The sequence below is a fragment of the Saccopteryx bilineata genome, chromosome 5 (assembly GCF_036850765.1).
Source record: "Saccopteryx bilineata isolate mSacBil1 chromosome 5, mSacBil1_pri_phased_curated, whole genome shotgun sequence".
NCBI classification, from domain to species: domain Eukaryota; kingdom Metazoa; phylum Chordata; class Mammalia; order Chiroptera; family Emballonuridae; genus Saccopteryx; species Saccopteryx bilineata.
The window spans coordinates 81,548,879-81,558,776 of NC_089494.1; the positions used below are offsets into that span (position 1 = coordinate 81,548,879).

Below are 9,898 nucleotides of genomic sequence, written 5' to 3' on the forward strand. Positions count from 1 at the left end.
CCGCCCTTTGGGGACAAGATCTCGGAATACAGATTCTGATTTTGTTATATAAACACGGTCAAGCACACACGCCGTGTGTCAGTCCCATTCCACCAAACCAGCCCAACCCCGGGACACTGTCCTGAAGAGTTTCCCCGTGTATTTTTGTCTGTATTTTTTTCTTCTTTACCTTCTACAAGCTACCACTAAGAATTATTTATTATTTCTTAATCATGTATTTGAGTCTGTTATATTTTTCAATTCACAAATATGTAGAATACTTTTACGTTGAATGACAGCTTATCTTGGAGCATGATTGCCCAAGCATGGTAAGTTTACTTACAATTTAACGTCATGTAGGACTGGAAATTCTTTCAATTAGTACAAGTTTAGGGGAAGAGGTGGACATGGCTAAAAGGACAAGCAGAGTGGCCTTGAGGAACACTTGAGAGGAGAGGACGGGAGGGAAAAAGGAGCAGAGAGAGCAGGGCTGTGGTAAGTGAGGCACAACAGGCAGCTGATATTGGTGGTGCTTTCTTTCTCTCTCTCCCCCTTGCTACAGATACAGACAATTAATGCTGGTGAAAACCTCCTGCCAATACACCCTTCCTGCACTATCCCTCTCTCAGGCTACAATTGAGATTTTTGAGCAGGGTGAACCAGTAGAGGTGATAATCCTCAGGAATACAGGTATTCCTGAATGCCAGAGTGCCCAAATGCCTGAAGAGGATGGCAAGATACATAACCAAGATCAGGTGCTTACAGCAGTGCTCCCCAACCTTCTTTGGGCCACGGACCAGTTTAATGTCAGAAAATATTTTCACGGATTGGCCTTTTGGGTGGGATGGATAAATGTATCACGTGACTGAGATAAGTGTCAAGAGTGAGTCTTAGATGGATGTAACAGAGGGAATCTGGTCATTTTTTAAAAATAAAACATTTTTCAGACTTAAATATAAGTAAAACAGAATGTAAGTTCTTTATTCTTTTTTTGCAGACTGGTATCAAATGGCCCACGGATCGGTACTGGTCCGCAGCCCGGGGGTAGGGGACCACTGGCTTAGAGTATGCAGTCAGATGCCTTGAGGGACCTGGGCGAGCTATAGCCTCCCAGCCCCACACAGCTATCCTGGGGCTTAAGAGTAGTCTAGAAGCAGGTCTTTGTTTGAGTAATAGCTCTATATCTTACTAGCTGTATGATCTTGTGCAAATCATTTTACCTCGTTGAAACCAATTTGCTTTAACTGTAAAATGGGGATATTAGTAATATCTATTTCCTATAGTTATTGTGAGAATAACAGTTAATTTTCACAATTTAATAATAATAAAACAAGAATAGTATTTGATACATAGTTAGCAGCAAATAAATTATAGACATTATTGTTATTGTGTTCAGACACCACACATGAAAAGCATTGGAATTAAGGCCCCAAACTTATTTTTTTTTTCACTCAGCCAATGACAAATGTGGACAAATCTTTGATCATTTTAGTACCCTGACTATATAGTTGTTTGGAATATTCACTGGAAATACTTTAAAAGACTTGGTAAAAAGCTCATTATAATAATTTTTCCCCAGTAAAATGACAGATATGAATGGATAAGAAACCCATTCCCATGACTTTTCCCCCCCACTTTGTAATCCACTTCAGTGCCTGCATCCTCTGGGCAGAGGCCAGGCAGTGGTTTGGAACCACAGTTTGCTCTGACCCAGGGCACTAAGAGAGACTCAGGGGACGTGCCTGCCATAAAACCACGCCCATGCGTCCCATCACGTTTTGAACAGTTACAAAGTAATGAACATTTTCAGAAAAAGAACAAATTCTCAAATGTCACTTTAGATAGCTACTTTATTTACTGAGCAAATACTATACCATTTGGTTATTAATTCTCAACATTTTACTTTTAAGAGAAGGAAGGTGAGTATCTTTTGAACTTTTCTCCCATGTACCCACATGATTTGGGATTTCTTGATACTGACTAAAGGTGAACCTAAAAGAGTAATAATTTTATTGACATAGAAGCTTATATTATACCAAAATAATGATGAATAGTTACAAAAAGCCCTTTCCATTAAGGAACTTATTTTCTGGTATACATTATTTGAATTCCTATCTTGTGTATTGGCAAGGTAACTGGTTTTAAGTTATGTCAATGACATAAAAATTTTAAAAAACTCGGCCCTGGCTGGTTGGCTCAGTGGTAGAGTGCCAGCCTGGCATGCAGGAGTCCCAGGTTCGATTCCTGGCCAGGGCACACAGGAGAAGCACCCATCTGCTTCTCCACCCCTCCCCCTCTCCTTCCTCTCTGTCTCTCTCTTCCCCTCCCGCAGCCAAGGCTCCATTGGAGCAAAGATGGCCTGGGCGCTGAGGATGGCTCTGTGGCCTCTGCCTCAGGCGCTGGAATGGCTCTGGTTGCAACAGTGACGCCCCAGATGGGCAGAGCATCACCCCCTGGTGGGCATGCTGGGTGGATCCCGGTTTGGCACATGCGGGAGTCTGACTGCCTTCCCTTTTTCAACTTCAGAAAAATACAAAAAAAAATTTTTTTAAACTATCTTTAAAGCACGAGTTAGCTGAACAAACAAAGGTTACAAATATAAGACAGGTAGTATGTGGCCATGGAATGACAGAACCCAGGTATACATTCCTATCTCTAGTTTTCAATATCTACATATTATATGCCCGATAAATGCTGTGAGTGACTGTGTGCAGCTCTGCTTTGCTTTCCAGAGCATCCTGCCCTGTTCCCAAGTTCTAAGAAACGTGCTCTCGCTGAATCTGCCAATTGTGTGCTCATCTACCTATGGGGTTTACATCTCTTTCTGAGTCTTTATTTCTTCTATATTATTCTCAACATTTTTGACCACTTTGCAGTCAAGATTTTTTTTATCTTTGCTCTTTCCCCTCTTTTTCCCCGCCATTGGGAGCTCCAATCTCCAATTTCAGGGACCTGTCCTGCTCTATGTTTCTTGTGTCCTCCAGCACATGGCACTATGCTTGATGTTTAGGTACTAACTACAGGTTTAAGATTGGTCAGAGAAGTAATTCAGTGGCTTTGTAAAGTTAGAATCTGCTAAAATTGTATGAATTGCTTGCATATGTAGGTTTGGCCATTTCTTAGTTCTCATCTTTCTTTATCTTCTTATCACTTGTCACCTCTTTCTTGTTATTTCTTTCTTAAAACACAGTTTTCACTTTTCTTATAGAAAACCGTATTCTCCTGGCCTTCCATCTCCCATACTTGATGTTCCTTCTCTGTCTCCTATGTTGCTTTTCCTCTTCCTTGCAAGCTATTGATGTCGGTGTGTACCAGAGCTCAGGATTTGGACCTACTCTCTCTTTATACACACATTTGTCAAAAACTTACAAGTGCAAATTTTTTTGTTTGTTAAGACCAAAAGGCTTGGAGTAATTCCTGAGTCCTTTCTATTTCTCACTTTACATATCTAATCCTTGAGCAAAATGTATTGTCTATCTTCAAAATATATTTAGATTTCAATCACTTTTCTCTGCCATACTTCTATAATTTTGATACAAGCAACAATTTTTTATAAGCCTAGATTATTGCATGAGCCCTTTAAAGCAAATGTTACTTTTACACTTGTCTACCTTTAGTTTATTTTTAAAATAGTTATTTAAAAAGCCAATAATATCATCATTTTTCTTTTACTTTCACATCTTTAATATCTGTTTTAAATGTTTTTTCAGTTCTTTTATCATATTTATTTTTAGCATTACTACTGATGTATAATTGATATGCAATGATATTTGCATATTTAAATTGTTCAGTTTGATAAGTTTTGACATGTGTACACCCATGAAACAATCGCCATAGTCAAGATGATCAAGACAGTGTTACCCCTGAAGTCTTCTCCTGCTCCCTGTATTCCGTCCCTCCTGCTCTTCCTTCACCCACCCTCATGTTCCAGGATACAACTGATCTGCTTTTCTGTTGCAATAGGTTTGAATTTTCCAGAATTTTATAAGTGGAATAATATGGTATGTATTTTTTGTCCTAATTTTATCCAGCATAATTATTTTGATATGCACCCATCTTATTCTGTGCATCAAACACCTATTTATTTTTATTGCTGAACACTATTCTGTTATATGAGTTTGCCATAGTTTGTTTTTTTGTTCATATTTCAGTGGACATTTGAGTTGTTTCCAATTTGTTTTTGAGAGAGAAAAAGAGAGAGACAGACAGACAGGAAAAGAGATGAGAAACATCAACTTGTAGTTGCATCACTTTTAGTTGTTCATTGATTGCTTCTCATACGTGCCTTGACCAGGAGGCTCCAGTAGATTCAGTGAACCCTTGCTCAAGCCAGCACCTTTGGGCTTCAGGCAGAGGCAGATTTAATTGTGGGTGCACCGGGCATGCACCCTGGACCCCGACTTCTGAAGGGCCCCGTAAAATCCCAACTTTACACTTTTTATTAATGACACCACATTTGGTTTCATATGTGCAATTTTCACATTAATAGTACATAATATTTTTAATTTATTTAAAAATATAGTTAACAGCCTGACCTGTGGTGGTGCAGTGGATAAAGTGTCGACCTGGAAATGCTGAGGTCGCCGGTTCGAAACCCTGGGCTTGCCTGGTCACGGCACATATGGGAGTTGATGCTTCCTGCTCCTCCCCCCTTCTCTCTCTCTTTCTCTCTTTCTCTCTCTCCTCTAAAGTGAATAAATAAATAAAAAAAAATTAAAAAAAAATATATATAGTTAACATGTATTTTTATTTTCCCTGTCTCTCTCTTTTTTTAGGGGGCGCAATATTTTCTTTTGTACCCAGGGCCTCACTGACCTTAATCTGCCTCTGGCTTCAGGCCAGAGACTTTTGGGCTTAGACCAGTGACTTTTGGGCTTCAGTCAGCGATCTTGGGGTCCTGTTAATGATCCCATGCTCAAGCCAGGGATCCTGCCATCAGGTTAACAATCTTGGGGTTTTGAACCTGGAACCTCAGCATCCCAAACCCACAATCTCTCACTGTACTACCACCAGTCAGGCTGTTGTTTCAAATTTTTGACGCCAATAGATAAGCTAAGCTGTGATGAACATTCTTGTGCAAGTGTGTGCATGGTTATAGGCTTCATTTCTTTGGAGTAAACACCTAAGAGTGGATGGTCAGATCATATGGTAAATGGATGTTTGACTATGAAAATTCCTGACATACTGTTTTCCAAAGTGTTTTACTACTTTACTTTCCCACCAGCAGCATGTAAGAGTTCCAGCTCCTCCACATTCTCACTAACATGTGATGTAGCCAGTCACTTAATTGCAGTCATTCTGATTTGTCTGAGAAACCCAGTCAGTGGTTTCTACCTGGCATGAAGAGTAGACGAGGCAGTATTTCCTTCTTGAAGGTGTTTGGTGTATGAGACTATGTGTGCTGCTGGTCTCTGCTACTTGTCCCCTTTTAAAACTCAATCTACTAGCTTGACATCTGGCTGAGGCATGATCCCTTTCTATCATTTCACTCAGCCTTGATTTTCCAATTGGCCTTTGACTGCTGACTTCTGTACTCTTCTTGGTTCCAGACTGTCTGCTTGGCCTGACCCTGTGCTTAATTCCTGACCTTTCCATGACTCTTAGGAACCAATGCTTGAACCCTAGTTGGACTGCTGTCCACAATTCAGTCAGAGGATGGAAGCCTTTAGAATAAATGGATTCTCAAACTGAGGAGTATATATATTAATATAAGTATAGGTCTCTGGGTCAAACCCTATAAAATGCTAAAAGTAGGGGAAAGATAGAAGAGAATAAAAAGAGAATAAGATGCAGAAAATGTGCAGGAAATGGAGAGTAAATATTTCCATGAAGAAAAGAATTAGTCAACTGAATGAAATTCTGCAGAAATATCTTAAAGAATTAAGAGTCAAGTCCACTGGATTGTGCAAACAAGAAGCCATCGGTGACCTTTAGTGCAGCTGGAATTTACATGCTAGATAATTTTGGTACCGGTTAGAATGTGCTTCTTCACCGTTTAGAAATGAACATACATTTCCATACATGTGTGTGTTAGTTTTTCAAAGAGGTGATTTGGCTTAATCCTTACTGAGGGTAAGAGGGAGTGTGTGTGTGTGTGTGTGTGTGTGTGTGTGTGTGTGTGTGTGTGCGTGTGTGTGTGTCTAGGTGATTATATGAAGGAGAAGCACTTAGGATTTAAATGGTTTTATTTGCCTATTTATCCTATAACAAATCTAAATGGCATAAAAGGAGGAGGTCATGGTCTGGCTTGAGGAGTATGCTCGGAGTCAGGCAAGTATTTTTATGTTTGCAGTGAAGAAAAAACCCAGCTTTTCATTTGCCCATCTGATTAGTGCTCTTTAAGGCTAGCAATATTTGGATATCTTTGTTCTACTTCATTCAATGATCTCAGCCTGTTCAGATGGTTTACATGACAGAATGGTATCACACAGTTCTTTCAAAAGTTCAAGTCTGGGCTTAAGAAGCTGAAGCTGGCAGTGAGCCGTGATTAGCACAGCAGAAGGACAAAGATGGTGCCATGTTTACACAACAGCCAGAGTTTAAAGGGGCTTGATCCAGAAATATGTATATAGCATTATACATATTCATATATTGTATATATATGAATATTATATGTAATACACATATATATACAAGTTCTAGCTTTCATTTTAATGAAAACATTACTACTTGATAATGTAAGCAGATAATTTATTAAAAGCCAAAAATATTTGGAAAAGTATATCTTAGTTTCTGAAATTGAAAAATGCTTTTGACCAAAATTTTATTGACCCAATTTGTAGATTGTTATGTACAATCTACAAACACACACACTCTCTCTGTCTCTCTGTCTCTCTCTCTCTCTCTCTCTGTATCTCTCTCTCTCTCATACACATACACACACACACACACATTTAAGATATGGGCTAAGAGAAAAGCTAGTAGTTTTGGGGACCCTGCTTGAAAGCATGCCACAATTCAAGGTAAGCAGGTGGCCTAGTGAAATATAAAGGGCTCGCTAAACAAAGAATTTTATTTCCTGGTTGGTGCCAGCAGGGGAGAAACTATGAAAGGAAAGCAGAAAACTGACATCCAAAGAGAACCCAGAATTTTTGAAGTGAAGTGTTTTTATTGATTTTAAAAGCATGCAAATTAATTATAATTTACAAATAAACCTAAGCTTTTGAATATGATAGATTATTTAAAAAATAATAGTTGAAAAAATAGTTTATTATACCCTATAGGAAATCATAGCTCTAGCTCAAAAGAAGGGTGTAACTATTTTATCATAGATGATAGATTTTGTAAGAAGTAAAAAAATTATAACAGTTTGAAAGAAAGAGTGATATAATTTTTAGTTATCTATTCTTTTGCATAAACTGTTAATGAATAAATCAAATAGAAAAAAATCCTTTGGGGAGTCACATTATGCCAAACTTTAAGGTATTTTGTGCCCCAAATTCTAGCGTCAAATTATTTCTAAACAGGAAAAATCAGCTACCTCAAACTAAATAAAATCTTTGTTTTAGTAGACATGCTAAACAAACACGATGTGCTCCTCACATTTCTGAAATTAATAGTTACTTGGAGCCACTGATGCCCACATTTGTTTGTTATTTTCATAGATGATTACACTAAGCAGAAGCCCTAATGCTACATTCACATAGATAGAAGGTCAAAGTTGGTCAGTGAGCCAAGAAATACCATATCAGGGTTTCTTTCCTCTTCAATTGAAGAAGTTATAAATTGTGGAATTAGCGTATTGATTGAAGGCTACAACTTCAAGCAATCAGTTTTTCTGGCTTGACAAGATTATTTTATCCTACTTTTCTTTTATTATTATGTGTAGTATTTGAGTCATCCTTCAGGCAGATGAAGTGACAGCTTGATTTAACTCAATAAAATCCACCAGTTAGGTAACCTACTGAGCCGAACAAAAGATGAAAACGACTGCAAGGGGCAGGTGCACTGTTAGTTTAAGCGAGCAGAGGAGTCAGACGAAGAAAATATTAATGGAAATTATGCCCTAATCAATCCATTTCTATGGAAGCTTGAGAGAAATTTGTAAAAATCTTCTTGCTGGGCAATTGAGCAGCAAGAATTGCCTTTGCTTTAAAAACAAAACAAAATAAACAAATCTTTAAAACTAAACTACGTGCATGAAACACATATCCCCATAATGGCTGTGCTTTTGTTTAATTGCAGCAAGTCAAATAACCTTTAATTTCTTGGTGTATTTGAGATGAAAAGGCTACATAATGGATTTGGAGTAGTTTGAAAATTAAAATTATGGTATCTTTCATTGAATCTGGGCTTTCTTACATCAGATTCAATTGATGTCTTATGATATTTTGAAATCAGAATATCAAACATTTACAAATAATATCTATTTAAATTTTTCTAAGAAGACTAAATGTATAAGCCTTAGTGGATATTTTGTTTACAGAACTAGAAAAAGAGTCTTATATTTTTAAATGACCTCTTAATGGGACTGAAGTCTCATTTAAATCCCTTCAGATTTAAGTATGCTCACTGCTCTTTGGTTACAGATAAAGATTTTCTTACAGTGGGAATAGCTCATTGTCAGTTGGGAACAATTTTATAAGCAGAAGTTCATTTTTAAATTAGCAATTTCATTAATACTCATTTTTTAGAGCTTTCAAGACCATGTTGTATTCTGCATTATTTCATGAGTTGATTCAAATAATTCTGGGTTAGAAATCCTAGAGAAATGTATTGATGTGAAGACATCTGAGGTATAAATGGAGGGTGAAAATGGAGAATGTTTCATAATTATTATAAAAAAAGTTGGAAATTCTTTTCATTGGTGGCACTTTTAGGTTTAAAGTAGATCTGATTTGGTCCTTACAGTAAGAGTCATTTCCTCTGTAACCCAGGTACATGAAGACCAATTCTTCAAATGTCTTCCCAACTTTTCCTCAGCAAACAATACCAGCATTTAATAGCTTTCTGAAATACTTTTTGTGAAGTTAACATAAAACTCTGAAGGGACGGCAAGTAGATTTTTCCTTGCATATGAATTTTGACCAGTTTGTTGTGTTTTCCTGACATTGTGAGTGAAGGATGATTCTGAAGTTTTATCCAGGCTTTACAGGGACAAATCTAATCAGGAATTAGTGACAACTGCCTTAAGGGCGCGATGGGAAATTCATGGCACATGGGCTGCTATTTCTTTTTCTTTTTGAAGATTGTATTTATTGATTCTAGAAAGAGGAGAGAGAAAGAGAGAAAGGCAGTGGGGGGGGGGGGAGCAGGAAGCATCAACTAGCAGTAGTTGCTTTTTGTATGTGCCTTGACCGGGCAAGCTCAGGGTTTTGAACTGGCGAACTCAACATTCCAGGCCGATGCTTTTTTTTTTTTTTTTTTTTTTGTATTTTTCTGAAGCTGGAAATGGGGAGAGACAGTCAGACAGACTCCCGCATGCGCCCGACCGGGATCCACCCGGCACACCCACCAGGGGCGACGTTCTGCCCACCAGGGGGCGATGCTCTGCCCCTCCCGGGCGTCGCTCTGCCACGACCAGAGCCACTCTAGTGCCTGGGGCAGAGGCCAAGGAGCCATCCCCAGCACCGGGGCCATCTTTGCTCCAATGGAGCCTTGGCTGCGGGAGGGGAAGAGAGAGACAGAGAGGAAGGAGGGGGGGGGGGTTGAGAAGCCAATGGGCGCTTCTCCTATGTGCCCTGGCTGGGAATCGAACCCGGGTCCCCCGCACGCCAGGCCGACGCTCTACCGCTGAGCCAACCGGCCAGGGCTCAGGCCGATGCTTTTATTCACTGTGCCACCACAGGTCAGGCTGGGCTGATATTTAACTACTTTTTTTTCCTCCAAAGAGACAAGTCATATTTTTCTATAAAATTAATTTTTTTTCTGTAGTTCTTATCTTTGATCTTCTCTGACTTTTCTCTTCCACCCACATCTG

The 9,898-nt window shown here is 38.9% G+C and overlaps 1 non-coding gene across 1 annotated transcript; it reads right to left on the reverse strand.

Annotated features, from left to right (window-relative positions):
* Nucleotides 1-1,611: 1,611 nt before the first annotated feature.
* Nucleotides 1,612-1,744, reverse strand: LOC136307236 (small nucleolar RNA SNORA42/SNORA80 family). The gene has a single exon (XR_010725898.1). It is a non-coding gene; the product is annotated as a small nucleolar RNA SNORA42/SNORA80 family (small nucleolar RNA).
* Nucleotides 1,745-9,898: the final 8,154 nt, after the last annotated feature.